The 14,918-nt window shown below is 36.8% G+C and overlaps 2 non-coding genes and 3 pseudogenes across 2 annotated transcripts; all 5 read left to right on the top strand.

Moving 5' to 3' along the window:
• The first annotated feature begins 5,420 nt into the window (after positions 1–5,420).
• Positions 5,421–5,539, top strand: LOC113101875 (5S ribosomal RNA). The gene has a single exon (XR_003290468.1). It is a non-coding gene; the product is annotated as a 5S ribosomal RNA (ribosomal RNA).
• A 2,232-nt stretch (positions 5,540–7,771) lies between these two features.
• LOC113101879 (uncharacterized) lies at positions 7,772–7,890 on the top strand (annotated as a pseudogene).
• A 370-nt stretch (positions 7,891–8,260) lies between these two features.
• Positions 8,261–8,379, top strand: LOC113101860 (5S ribosomal RNA). Its single transcript, XR_003290452.1, has one exon. It is a non-coding gene; the product is annotated as a 5S ribosomal RNA (ribosomal RNA).
• Positions 8,380–8,752: 373 nt separating this feature from the next.
• Positions 8,753–8,871, top strand: LOC113101883 (uncharacterized; annotated as a pseudogene).
• Positions 8,872–12,968: 4,097 nt separating this feature from the next.
• LOC113101881 (uncharacterized) lies at positions 12,969–13,087 on the top strand (annotated as a pseudogene).
• The last annotated feature ends 1,831 nt before the right edge of the window (positions 13,088–14,918 follow it).

Here is a 14,918-nt window from a genome sequence, read left to right as displayed (position 1 = left end):
TTTTGGAAATTTTTCACTTAGTATATACTAATTTTGCCAAAATATAGGGGCAATGCTCGATCTCTGAATCTTAGCAGGTTTAAGTCTGGTTAGTACTTGGATGAGAGACCGCCTGGGAATACCAGGTGCTTTAAGCTTTTGGGTTTTCTTTCCTACTTTCCTACCCTAATGTACTGGCGATTAGATATGCTGGTCTTTAAATAGCCCTCTCTTTGCAGCGTTTTTCGCTTACGGCCATACCAACCTGGCGGTGCTAGTGATTAATACAGGAAGAGAGTTGGCAGTTTGAGCAGTTGGTGAGAGAGGCTCACCTTTTTTTGATTTGTGTTTTGTTCATTATTTTTTGGGAAAAGCTTTATTTGTTTTTTTTTTTTTTGTTTTTGTTTTTCTCCTCCCAGCAGCTCACGCTGTTTGGGGGGGGGGGAGTGGGGGTTTGGCTTTAATTTTCAAAATGGATAGATTACCGGCAACGACCACAGCAATGGCACGAGAAACACGGAGTGGAAATGAAATCGATCTTGAACAAAGACACAGAGATGGACATGAAAAAGAAACAAAGAATGAAACCTGGAAAAGAGTTTACAAAAAGGAAGCAACAGTAACAGTGGACTTAATGGATTTGGATGATGTGAGAGCAGTGGATATTATAATGTCAGTGACAGAAAAAGTTGGAGAAGGGAAAATCTTGGGGGTTCGACCGAAACAAACAAGATGTTATGAGGTGACTTTGGAGACCGAGGAAGACATCGAGAAGCTGATGAATGGAATAATAATCAAAGGAAAAACCTGTGAGGCAACAAGACTTCAAAACAGAGATTTTGTTGTTTCTTTTATGATTCTCCCTGTTTACATGGATGATGAGGACATTTTAAAGAAATTGGAAGGATGGGGAGTTCTCCCCATCTCTAAAATAAAGAGACGGTTTTATCCTGGCACAAATATTGAAGATGGAACAAGATTTGTAAAAACAAGATTCCCCAGAGAAGTGATCTCACTCCCGTATAGCACCAAGTTTGTCACAGCAGAAGGACCACAGCACTTTCGGGTCATGCATAGCCAGCAGGTAAAGACATGTAGGTTGTGCATGAGCCCAGAGTATATGGTGAAAGACTGTCCGCAGTTTATATGTTACAAATGCAATAAGAGAGGACACATTGCGAGGGACTGCAGGGTGGTGAAATGCCCAGATTGCGAGGAGGTGCTAAGCAAGTGTGAATGCTGGATGGGAAACGAGGAAGAAGATGAAGAAGGTGTGAGTGGGCAGATGCATGACAGTGAAAAGGAGCAAGAGGAAGGAACAACAACAACACAGATTAATGAAACCAACGAAAATAAGGACAAAGGAGAACAGAGAGAAGAAAGTTGCATACAGGATAAACAATCACAGCAAGGGGGTGAAGCGGAGATGCAAATTGCAGAGACCGTTGAAATACTTTTAGACAAAATAGAACATCAAAGGATTGTAAATGAAGAACAGACTGTTGAAATGGGCAGTGAAGAGGAAAAGGAGGACAAAGCTGGGATACAAATGAAAAGAAGAAGATCGATCAAGGTAAAACCAAGTTTGGGCGGGGTGAGGAAAAAAGTAGTTAAAGAAGACTTGTTGAAAAATGTAAACCGATTTGAACTGGTAAAGGACATGGGGGAGATCGAATGATAAAGGATGGTTTTAAGAATACTTTTTTCTGTCTTATGCTCATAAAGTTGGTAACTTTTAATGCAAGAGGACTTCAAGAAAGTTTGATAAAGTAAAAGAAATGTGTAAAAAAGAAGACATAATAATGCTACAAGAAACTAATTGGACAGATAAGTCTATAAATTAAATGAGGAAAAGGTGGAATGGTGAAATTCTGTATAATAATGGTGATGAAAGAAATGGTAGAGGTGTGGCAATTTTAATAAGGGAAAACAGTGGTGTAAGCTGTAAAGAAATATACAAAGATGAAATAGGGAAATGTTTGATAGTGGAAATGAGTTACGAAGAGGTATGGGTTTCAAAAGTGATACAGGAAGTAAAGAGTTAAGATCACTAATGGAGGAAAACAATATGATGGATGTATGGAGGGAAAGGAATGAAAACAGAAGAGAATACTCGAGAAGACAAATAGTAGGAAATTTCATTTATCAAACACGAATAGATATGGTTTTATGTACAAGGAATTTAGAATGTTTTATAGAGAAGTTAAGGTATGAAGAAACGAGTTTAAGTGATCATAAGCCTTTTTTTGTACATTTGGATTGGGATGTTGGGAAAAGAGGGCCAGGGGTATGGGTTTTAAATACAGACATTTTAAAGGATGAGGATTATGTGGCAACAATAAAAGATACAATAAAAAAAGAAAAAGAGAATGAAATGTATTTAGAGGACAAAAGGATCTGGTGGGAGAACTTGAAATTTTTAGTGAAAAAAAAATCACTATTAGTTATTGTGTGTTAAAATAGAAATGCAAAAAGAATAAAGAAAAAGAAATAAGAGAAAGACTGGAGAAGCAAGTAAATGATGAAACAGAAGATATTCAAAAAATAAAAGAAATACAAGAAGAGCTGAAAGAGATGTAAGAGAATAGATATAAGGGGGCAATGTTGAGGTGTAAAGCTAAATATCTGGTAGAAGGAGAAAAAAAGTTTTTTTTTGATCTTGAAAAAAGAAAAGGAAGAGTTGAAACTATAAAAGAAATACGAAAAGAAAATGGTGAAATGGTACAAGAATGTGGGGAAATTTTAGAAGAGGTAAAAAACTATTTTGAAAAATTGTTTAGTACGGAAGGAGTAAAGGAGAGAGAAAAAAGGGAATTAATGGAATTAATAAAAATTAAAGTGAGTAAAGAGGAGAAGGAAGAATGCGATCAGACAATAAGTAAAGAAGAAATAGAAAGTGCAATAAATGAATTGAACAAAAAGAAAAGCCCAGGCATTGATGGTTTAGGAAGTGAGTTTTACCAAACTTTTAAAGACCTTTTAGTAGATATTTTAAGAGATGTTTATGATGAGATTTTTGAAAAAATAGCGAATAGATTAAAACAGATAAAGTGAAATATAATTACAACAAATCAGGCATATGGAGTAAAAGGGAAAGACATTTCGGATGTAACAATGAGTATAAAAGACACGATAAGGTACATGAGAGATAAAAGGAAAGGAGGTTATATCATTAACTTAGATTTTGAAAAAGCTTTTGACAGGGTGGAACACGAATATTGATTTGATATTTTAAAAAGTTTTGGGTTTGGGGAGATTTTTATTAAATGGATTCAAATTTTATACAAGGGAGCAATGACAACAATAAAATGTAATGGGTTTTTAACAAAATGTTTTAGGATAACACGATCTATAAGACAAGGGTGTCCTTTATCAGCCCTGCTATATTCATCGGTGGCAGAACCGCTTGGACTAGCCATAAAACAAGAAAGGGGAATTAAAGGAATAGAGATTGAACAAACAGGACAAGAGAGTAAAATTTTTCAATATGCTGATGACACTACCATTTTTGCTAGAGAAGAAGAAAGTGTCAAACAAGTAATGGAAATAGTACAGAGATTTTGTAAGGGGTCAGGAGGAAAAATAAATGAAGAAAAAACTGCATATATGATATTTGGGCAGACGACAGACTTAGCAGAGTAAAAGGAAGGAAGTAAAAGAAATGAAGATTTTAGGAATTTTAATGGGTAAAGATGAAGATAAAGTTAGAGAAATCATGTGGGAAGAAATAGTGGGAAGCATTGAAAGAAGACTGAACTTTTGGAAATTGAGGGCACTAAATTTAAAAGGGAAGGTTTTAATCTTGAATGTTTTAATGACTTCATAACTGTGGTATTTTTTATATATGACATCTATGCCGGTGTGGGTGGAAAGAGGGTTGAAAAGATGTTCTTTAGATTTTTTATGGGTAGGGAAACCAGCTAGAATTGCGTACAATACTTTAATAGGGATGGAGGGAAAAGGAGGTTTGGGTTTAATCGATATTGAGCAAAGGAAGAATAGTCTGAGAGTCAAATTAGTCAAAAAGTATCTGGATGAGGGAAACAAAGCAGAATGGAAAACAACAATGGGGATTTTTTTAAACAAATGTGGGAATTTTAATCTGGGAGATAATGTGTTATGGATGAGAACAAAAGAATGGATAACAGAGGGGTTGCCAATGTTTTATAAAGAAGTTTTAAGGGCTTGGGGGAATTTTTTAACTACCGTTCAATACAACGTACATGGAAGAGAAAACATCTTAAATCAGCCATTATTACTAAACACCGGCATTTTAAACCAAGGGAAGGAAATATATTTTAAAGAATTGATGGAAGTTGGAATAGTCAAAGTAAGAGATGTTTTATATGAATATAAAGAATGTTTTTTACCAATGCAGTATATAGTAGATGTGATGGAGGAAGCAAAGGAAGAATTTAATAACAAGAACTAAAAACTAAGTATGAAATTATAAAAAACGCAATACCGAAAGAATGGATAGAAAATGTTGAAACTATGGAAGGGGGGGGAAAGAAGAAAAGGATGTGTACGCAATACTGGGAGAGAAATTGTGGCTTTTAAAAGAATGTACAGTGAAAATGTTTTATGTTTTTTTCAGAGACATGATTTTTAAGAAACCTGTTGCAAACAAATTTTGGCAGAAGACATTTGAAGGTTTAAAAGAAGAAGATATTTGGAAAAACATGAAAGGGGAGATAATTGAGGTCAAATTGGAAAATTCTGAGTATTATATCAGACAAAGGGTGCTGTTTACTGATGTTATAATGGAACAAAGTGCCATATGCAAAGTATGCAATGAGGAAGAGGAAGATTTTTTACATGTGTTTCTACACTGTAAGGCACTGAAGGATTTCAATGAAAAATGCAAAACTATAATTGTAAACCTGGGAGGGGAGCAAGATCGAGAGGATACAGAATTGGATAGGATCATTATGTTAGGGTTTGATGAGAAGGAAAAAAAACAAAAAGGTGTTTGTAATGTTAATGAAAAAAGTAATCTGGGAAAGAAGAGGGATTGCAAAACAAGAAGAAATTATAATGGATGTGTGGGGTTTGTTTAAAAGACGTTGGAAAAGTATATAGAATGGTTGAATTGTTATTTTAAACAGGAACAAAAAAATAAGGAATTTGATAAAGTGTTTACTTCAGAGGTTTACTCATTTTTGAAGGAGTTTGAAATAGCATTTCCAGGAACAGAATGATGTGAAAGAAAAACACAAAGAAAATTTCACAAATTATATAATAATCTTGCAAAAAAAAAAAAATAGAGTCAATGCCCGATCTCTGAATATTAGCAGGTTTAGGTCTGGTTAGTACTTGGATGAGAGACCGCCTAAGAATACCAGGTGCTTTAAGCTTTTGGGTTTTCTTTCCTACTTATATAATGTACTGGCAATTAGATTGGCTGGTCTTTAAATAGCCCTCTCTTTGCAGCAGTCTTCGCTTATGGCCATACCAACCTGCCTATGCCCGATCTTGTCTGATCTCGGAAGCTAAGCAGGTTTGGGCCTAGTAAGTACCTTGATGGGAGACCGCCTGGGAATACCAGGTGCTGTAAGCTTTTTGGAAATTTTTCACTTAGTATATAATAATTTTGCCAAAATATAGAGTCACTGCCCGATCTCTGAATATCAGCAGGTTTGGGCCTGGTTAGTACTTGGATGGGAGACCGCCTGGGAATACCAGGTGCTGTAAGCTTTTTGGAAATTTTTCACTTAGTATATAATAATTTTGCCAAAATATAGAGTCACTGCCCGATCTCTGAATATCAGCAGGTTTGGGCCTGGTTAGTACATGGATGGGAGACTGCCTGGGAATACCAGGTGCTTTAAACTTTTTGGAAAATTTCAGAAATTATATAATAATCTTGCAAAAAAAAAAAAAAAAAGAGTCAATGCCCGATCTCGGAATCTTAGCAGGTTTAGGTCTGGTCACTACTTGGATGGGAGACTGCCTGGGAATACCAGGTGCTTTAAACTTTTTGGAAAATTTCACAAATTATATAATAATCTTGCAAAAAAAAAAAAAAAAAGAGTCAATGTCCAATCTCTGAATCTTCAAGTTTAGTAGTAGTAGTAGTAGCCCTTTATTGTCACTAGTCACAAGTACCAGCGAAATTAGCCATCAACCTGTCCATACATACAAACATACAATATGACAGTGGGGTAGACAGGACAGGAAGACAGGGTATTTGAGGAAGAAATAAGTACAGCATAACATTAGGTAAGTGAGGAGAAAAAAACCAACACCCAGACTATGCTCCTTATGGGAGCACAGTATGAGAACAGGAAAAACACCTCAGCACAAAAAGCACATAATCAATACACCATAGACACACGACTTTGCAACTGGGTACGGAACTTGGGGTGGTTGAGGTAATCCAGCGCAGGCAAACAGCCATCCGGTCCCAGCAGCTTGAAAGCGCTAGTCACAGACCCGCCTGCCAGACTGGAGGAACAAAGCGGCGAAGGCGGGGGATGGGGGTTGAGAGGGTGACTGCATATCTGTATATGTGTAAGAGTTTGTGTATTTGTAGGCCTGGAGAGTTGAGACTCTCTCTAGATGCCTCAGTCCGCAGATTTTACAGCGTCACAGCAAGTTGCCATGGAGACGTCCTTGGGCAGGTCCTAGACAGAGTCAACAATCAGCAGGTGTCTATGGGAGAGGGTGGAGGAATGCAAGAGAAGTCAAGCTGCCCTGCTCGCCTGGGAGATTTTTGTCATCCAGCCAAGGCTGGTAAAAGCCAAAAGAAGATAAGATACCAGTTGTTTGGTCTAGTAGCCACATTTCTTTTCACGGTCACTATGATTTTTCATTGTCCATTGGTCTCCAAATTCTCCAATTTCTTTTCCAAATCCGTGAGCTTCTTCATGATGTTATCCATATTGCGGTTAATAGTCTCAGTCTCAATGCTGACCGCTCTGCCCACTACTTCAATCATGACGGGCAGCCTTGTGAGGCTTTGGACGGCTGTTCCCGTCTTCTTAATTTTCCGATAACCCAGGGCAAAGCCTAATCCAATCTGCAGAAGACCTGTTATCATGGTTCCGAATAGGTAGATGTCTTCAATGTCCTCCACGGAAAGAGTCACCAGACACACGACCCGCCAATTCGCCCACGCGTCCATCGTGTAGCCAGCTGCAAACGTTCCGGCAGGACAGTCAGGTTCCCCCGAACCCAGGCTTCTCGTCGAGAAGATGTTGTCAATTGCGTTGAGAGACCAGTTATCAGATCCATATTCCAGTTTAGGAGAGCAGTGCAGAGAGAGAGTCTCTCAAGTAGACAAGACAAGAGAAAAACAAGCGAAGCAAGGAAAGGCAGGGAGGGAGAGGAAAGAAATGCGACCGCCTCCGTTGAGAGCAAGAGAGAAGCAGGTTTAGGTCTGGTTAGTACTTGGATGAGAGACCGCCTAGGAATACCAGGTTCTTTAAGCTTTTGGAAATTTTTCACTTAGTATATACAAATTTTGCCAAAATATAGAGTCAATGCCCGATCTCTGAATATTAGCAGGTTTGAGCCTGGTTAGTACATGGATGGGAGACTGCCTGGGAATACCAGGTGCTTTAAACTTTTTGGAAAATTTCACAAATTATATAATAATGTTGCAAAAAAAAAAAAAAGTAAATGCCCAATCTCTGAATCTTAGCAGGCTTAGGTCTGGTTAGTACTTGGATGAGAGACCGCCTAGGAATACCAGGTGCTTTAAGCTTTTGGGTTTTCTTTCCTACTTATATAATGTACTGGCGATTAGATATGCTGTTTTTTTAATAGCCCTCTCTTTGCAGCAGTCTTCGCTTACGGCCATACCAATCTGGCTATGCCCGATCTTGTCTGATCTTGGAAGCTAAGCAGGTTTGGGCCTGGTTAGTGCTTGGATGGGAGACCACCTAGGAATATCAGGTGCTGTAAGCTTTTTGGAATTTTTTCACTTAGTATATAATAATTTTGCCAAAATATAGAGTCAATGCCCGATCTCTGAATATTAGCAGGTTTGAGCCTGGTTAGTACATGGATGGGAGACTGCCTGGGAATACCAGGTGCTTTAAACTTTTTGGAAAATTTCACAAATTATATAATAATCTTGCAAAAAAAAAAAAAAAAAAAAAGAGTCAATGCCCAATCTCTGAATCTTAGCAGGCTTTATGTCTGGTTAGTACTTGGATGAGAGACCGGCTAGGAATACCAGGTGCTTTAAGCTTTTGGGTTTTCTTTCCTACTTATATAATGTACTGGCGATTAGATTGGCTGATCTCTAAATAGCCCTCTCTTTGCGACATTATTTGCTTACGGCCATACCAACCTTGCTATGCCCGATCTCGTCTGATCTCGGAAGCTAAGCAGGTTTGGGCCTGGTTAGTACTTGGATGGGAAACCGCCTGGGAATGCCAGGTGCTGTAAGCTTTTTGGAAATTTCACTTAGTACAGAATAATTTTGCCAAAAAATAGAGTCAATGCCCGATCTCTGAATATTAGCAGGTTTGGGCCTGGTTAGTACATGGATGGGAGACTGCCTGGGAATACCAGGTGCTTTAAACTTTTTGGAAAATTTCACAAATTATATAATAATGTTGCAAAAAAATAAAAAAAAATAAATAAAAAAGTCAATGCCCAATCTCTGGATCTTAGCAGGCTTTATGTCTGGTTAGTACTTGGATGAGAGACCAGCTAGGAATACCAGGTGCTTTAAGCTTTTGGGTTTTCTTTCCTACTTAGATAATGTACTGGCGATTAGATTGGCTGATCTCTAAATAGCCCTCTCTTTGCGGCAGTCTTTGCTTACGGCTATACCAACCTGGCTGTGCCCGATCTCGTCTGATCTATGAAGCTAAGCAGGTTTGGGCCTTGTTAGTTCTTAGATGGTAGACCGCATGGGAGTACCAGGTGCTGTAAGCTTTTTGGAAAATTTCACAAATTATATAATAATCTTGCAAAAAAAAAAAAAAAAGAGTCAATGCCCGATCCCTGAATCTTAGCAGGTTTAGGTCTGGTTAGTACTTGGATGAGAGACCGCCTAGGAATACCCGGTGCTTTAAGCTTTTGGGTTTTCTTTCCTACTTATATAATGTACTGGCGATTAGATATGCTGGTCTTTAAATAGCACTCTCTTTGCAGCAGTCTTCGCTTACGGGCAAACCAACCTGGCAACGCTAGTTAGCCACACAGGAAGTGAGTTGGCAGTTTGTCGTAGGCAGTAGGTGAGAGAGGCTCACCTTGTGTTTTTTGTTTTGTTTTATCTACGTAAATATTTTTTTCTTTTGCAACTTATTGATTTTTGTTTGTTATAGTTTTTACGCTTCCCAGCAGCAGTTTGCTTTCTCGGGAGTAATTTTTCGTTTGTTTGAAAAATGGATGGATTACATGGCAAAGAAGTGGACATGGCAGGAGGAAGACGAGTGCTAACGGACAAAGAAATGGATAAATTTAAATTAGATTTTACCAGAATAGAAAGAGGAGAAGGGGTTTGGGTTTTAAATGCAGCAATATTGAAAGATGAATCTTATAAAGAAAAAATTAAGCAAATAGTAGAAAATAGTAAAATGCATAAGATGTACGAAGAAGAAAAAAGAATATGGTGGGATAATTTGAAATGGGATATAAAGAATGCTTCGAGACAATACTGTAAAAGTTTAAGAAAAGTGAAAAACAGTAAGGAAATGAAAATAAGAAAAGAGCTGGAAAAAGAAATAAAAAGAATAGAGGAAAATAAGGGAGAAGAATTTGGGAAAGTGTTAAAGTTACAACAACAGATAAGCGAAATTGAAGATGAAAAATGTCGGGGGGCCATCATTAGAAGTAAAGCAAAGTATGTTGTAGAAGGAGAAAGAAGCACAAAGTTCTTTTTTAATTTGGAAAAAAAAATAGACAGAAGGCAGATTTAATAAATGAAGTGGTAGATGAAAATGGTGGAAAAAAAAACAAGGTACTGAAGAAATACTATCAACTGTTAAAAGCTTTTATGAAAACATGTTCAAGGGAAGGGGGATAGATAAGAAAGAAGAAGAGTTTTATTTAAATCAAATAAAGGTAAAAGTTTTAGAGGAAGATAATATTTTATGTGATGCAGAGATATCGGAAGAGGAAATTGAAATAGCAATAAGTCAATTGATTACAGTAAAGAGCCCAGGTATAGATGGATTAACAAATGAATTTTATAAGAGTTTTAGAGAGATGATATTACCAGTTTTGAAAGTAGTATATGATGAGATCTTTAAAAAAGAAGAATTAAGTGAAAAAATGAAGATAGGAATGGTTGAAATGATTTATAAAAAAAGAGGGAATCCTAATGATCTAAAGAATTATAGGCCTTTAACTATGCTAAATACAGATTTTAAAATTTTAGCAAAGGTTTTAGCAAATCGATTGAAAAAGGTTTTACCCAAAATTATAAGCACGACACAGGCATATGGAGTAAAGGGCAAGGATATATTAGATACAGTTCAAAGTATAAGAGAAACAATGTTTTATATGAGGGAGAAAAATAAGGGGGGGTATTTAATCTGTTTGGATCTAGAGAAAGCCTTTGATAGAGTGGAACATGAATATTTATATAATGTAATTAAAAAGTTTGGATTTGGGGATAATTTTAGAAGATGGATTATGATTTTTTATTCTAATATTTACACATGTATTAAATGCAATGGTTTTATATCTGAATGTTTTAAAACAACGAGATCAATTAGACACGGATGTCCGTTATCTGCTTTACTATATTCACTTGTAGCAGAGCCACTGGGGTTAGCAATAAAAGCAGATAATGACATAAAAGGTATAAGAATAGAAGGAAAGGCTGAACAAGAGCCAATTTATCAATATGCAGATGACACAACATTGCTGGTTGAGGATGTTCAAAGTGTTACGAGGGCAATGAACATTTTACAGAAATACTGTAAAGGGTCAGGCGGAAAGGTGAATGTCGAAAAGAGTGTGTGTATGAGAATTGGCAAGGTGGAACTTTTACCTCAGCAAATACTTTTTAAGAAAGAAGAAGAAAATATAAAAATATTGGGGATCTGGGTAGGTGTGGATTTTAATAAAGCTGATGTTTTTAACTGGGAGGGAGTTTTAAAAGGAATTGAAAGACGACTGAGATTTTGGAAATTAAGAAATTTAACATTAAAGGGGAAAGTATTGGTGATAAATGCGTTAATGCTTTCTAAAATTTGGTATGTGCTGAGCATAACCTCATTGCCCTCTGAGTATTATAAAAGAATAAAAGAAAGTGTTTTAGATTTTTTATGGGGAAAGGGAAGAGTGAAAATAGCTTATAATACACTTATTGGAGGAACTGAAATGGGAGGACTGGGGCTTTTAGATCCCCTTCTAAGGATGAAAACTTTAAGGATAAAAGTAGTGATTTTTTTTTTGATGTACAGAGAAAAGCAATGTGGAAAAATGTAATGGATTTTTTTATAAAAAGATGTGGATATTTTAACATGGAAAATAATATATTGTGGATGAAAACCAAAAAAGATATGTTGAAAGGGTTACCAAAATTCTATGAGGAAGTTTTAGAAGCATGGGGAGAATCTTTAGATAATGTAGTAATTAAACCAAAAGGAAGAGCACAATTGCTAGAACAACCATTATTTTTAAATCCAAATATCACAAGGGAGGGAACTATGATTTATTATAAGAAATGGTGGGATGTAGGTATAAGGCAAATAAAAGATGTGTTGTATGAAGTAATAGAAGGATATCTTCCGTTGCAAGCAATTGTTGATACAATATTTGAAAAAGAAGGAAAGGTTGGAAAAGGAACACTGGTTAAACAATATGATGTTTTGAAGAAAGCTATACCAAATGAATGGGTGGAAAGAATTGAAAAGAATGAAGAAGGAGATGAGGGAGGCATGCCTAAATTGTATATCAAAAAGAAAAATGGGGATAATAGGTTATTTATTGAATGTAAAGTGAAAGAAATTTATTTGGTGTTTAGAGAAGTGGCTTTTATCAAACCTGTGGCAAATAATTATTGGAAAGAAAGATATGATGATTTAAGTGAAGGTGAGATATGGAGGAATGTAGGAATGAAGTATATGGACCCAACTCTAGAGAATTTTAACTTTTTATTGAAGCATAATTGTATGTTAACCGAAATGAGGTTACAAGGGATTGCGATAGAAATTGGGGGTTAAATTGGGATAGAAAGCGATGCAAAGTGTAGAGTATGTACAAATGTGAAGAAGGACTATTGCATTTGTTTATATATTGTGAAAAATTTAGAGTTTTTATGGGGAAAATAAAAAATATAGTGAAGTCAATGTTGAAAGACAAATATGATGAAGACATGACAGAAAAGAAGTGGGAAAAATTGTTTTTATTTGGTTTTAATGGTAAAGAATGCAATGTGTTAGTATTTAATTTTTTGATAACAATTGCAAAACATGAGAAACGAGAAGTTGATGTATGGATTATGTTTAAGAATAAAATGCAATTTACTGTAAAGCTGTTAAGGGAATATTTTTTTAATGAATGATAAAGAGGATGAATGTATTCAAAAGTTTGTAGAAGGAAACACTATGTTAGAATATAACATAGATTTGGTGTAACTTGGATGGGAGAAATTTGAATGACTGTAATTGTTTTTGTGATTGTCTCTTTTGTTTGTTATGGTTCTGTGGAAAATGTGTGCAATGTTTTTAATGTAATCTTTTAAATTTGTTAATAAAAAAAAAATAAAAATCTCGTCTGATCTCAGAAGCTAAGCAGGTTTTGGCCTGGTTAGTACTTGGATGGGAGACCGCCTGGGAATACCAGGTGCTGTAAGCTTTTTGGAAATTTTTCACTTAGTATATAATAATTTTGCCAAAATATAGAGTCAATGCCCGATCTCTGAATATCAGCAGGTTTGGGCCTGGTTAGTACATGGATGGGAGACCGCCTAGGAATACCAGGTGCTTTAAGCTTTTGGGTTTTCTTTCCTACTTATATAATGTACTGGCGATTAGATATGCTGGTCTTTAAATAGCCCTCTCTTTGCAGCAGTCTTCGCTTATGGCCATACCAATTTGGCTATGCCCGATATTGTCTGATCTCGGAAGCTAAGCAGGTTTGGGCCTGGTTAGTACTTGGATGGGAGACCGCCAGGGAATACCAGGTGCTTTAAGCTTTTGGGTTTTCTTTCCTACTTATATAATGTACTGGTGATTAGATATGCTGGTCTTTAAATAGCCCTGTCTTTGCGTTTTTCGCTTACGGCCATACCAACCTGGCGGCACTAGTGATTAATACAGGAAGTGAGTTGGCAGTTTGAGCAGTTGGTGAGAGAGGCTCACCTTTTTAGGGCTCAAGCCTGGAGGGCGAGAGCCCTATTGTTTTCCTGAGGATTATTTGTTATTATTATTATTATTATTATTATTTATTCTTCTAATTTTTTTCCAAGGTTTCGGGGGCTTTTAGGGCCCTTAACATGCTTAAAAAGTCTTGAAAATTGGCACACAGATTGGAACCTGCGGCCATTAGGGCCAGGCAGAGACTGATACACGGGCGTGGCACAGGGGCTCTACAGCGCCCCCTGGAATGCTGAGGGCCATATATCATACATACTTGCTCGTAGACGTATGAAACTCGGTACACATATAGATCTCATCAATCCAAACCACTTGCGTATTGCATGTCATAGGCTCCGCCCAACAGGAAGTTGGCTATTTAGGGTTTAGTATTCATATTTGTCGTCAAAGTTTTGGGGGCTTTTGGGGTCCTTAACATACTCAAAAACTCTTGAAAATTTGCGCACACTTTGGAATCTGTGGCCTTTAGGAGCCTGCAGAGGCTGGGACCCAGGTGTGGCACAGGGGCTCTACGGCGCCCCTTGCACATATTCATATGAAACTCAGTACACATATAGATCTCATCGTGCCGAAAACCTTTCATATTGCATGTCATAGGCTCCGCCCAACAGGAAGTCAGCTATTTAGAGTTATGTAAAAAGCGCATGCTCTGGAATTTGAAATACTTGTCATAGGTTTTTTACTCGATTGCCGCCAAACTCGGTCAACATGATCTCAAGACATTGGGGATGAAAAATTGCCAGGGGATTTTTGATATCTCGAACGGTTTGCTCGTGGCGAGGCTTTGAAATTATGGCGAGAAATGAGAAACAGGAAGTGTCTAATACCATCCACATAAATTTCCTGATTTTAATCAAACTTCATCAGATTATTCGTTGTATGATGTCGATCGCATATATGTGACTATTAGGAGTCAAAGTTATAGCGCCACCAACTGGCAGAAGGAAGTGTGTCATTTTCAAAATGATTTGAAGTCAGCATCTTATTATTACTCGATTTGCTTCAAACTTCATCAGCATAATGTTAAAACACAGCCGATATAAATCTGCAAGGGGGATATTGATATCTAAAAATAATGTTGCCGTGGCAACATGTCAAACTGGAATATTTCTCAGGTGATTTTGAGGCATATAACATACTTAGAATTTCACGAAACTCGGAACACACATCAGTATTTCTGATAGCTAGACACTGGCAAAAGTTCATAAAAGGGCGTGGAAGAGGAACTCTATAGCGCCACCTTTTGTCAAAAGTGGGGGGGTTAGTTTTAGCTACAGACACCAAACTCGGTACAAAAAATGTTCTTATCAAGACGGACAACTTTCAAATTCACAGTCATCAGCTACAGGAAGTCGGCTATTTTGATTTGAATGTGGATTTTTTTTTACATTTAGCTGTGAATTAATGCATACTGCTCAGAGGAGAGTAACACTATACACACCAAACTTTGTCTACATGTTGAAAAAACATTGAGGAACTTAATTTGTGAATGGGTTTTGGATAGCTTGGATGGTTTTGTTGTGGTGATTTTTTTTAAATGACAGTAAAAATGAAATTATTAATTTTCCTGCATTTTTAAATTCCAAACACTTCAAAACCTTTTTTCATACAGAAAATAAGTCATTCTGAGGAAATATGCATAGTTTCATG

The sequence above is a fragment of the Carassius auratus genome, unplaced genomic scaffold (genome assembly GCF_003368295.1).
Source record: "Carassius auratus strain Wakin unplaced genomic scaffold, ASM336829v1 scaf_tig00217656, whole genome shotgun sequence".
Lineage (NCBI taxonomy): Eukaryota > Metazoa > Chordata > Actinopteri > Cypriniformes > Cyprinidae > Carassius > Carassius auratus.
Note: the sequence above shows the minus strand (reverse complement) of the source record. Positions and strands in the feature narration are given on the sequence as shown.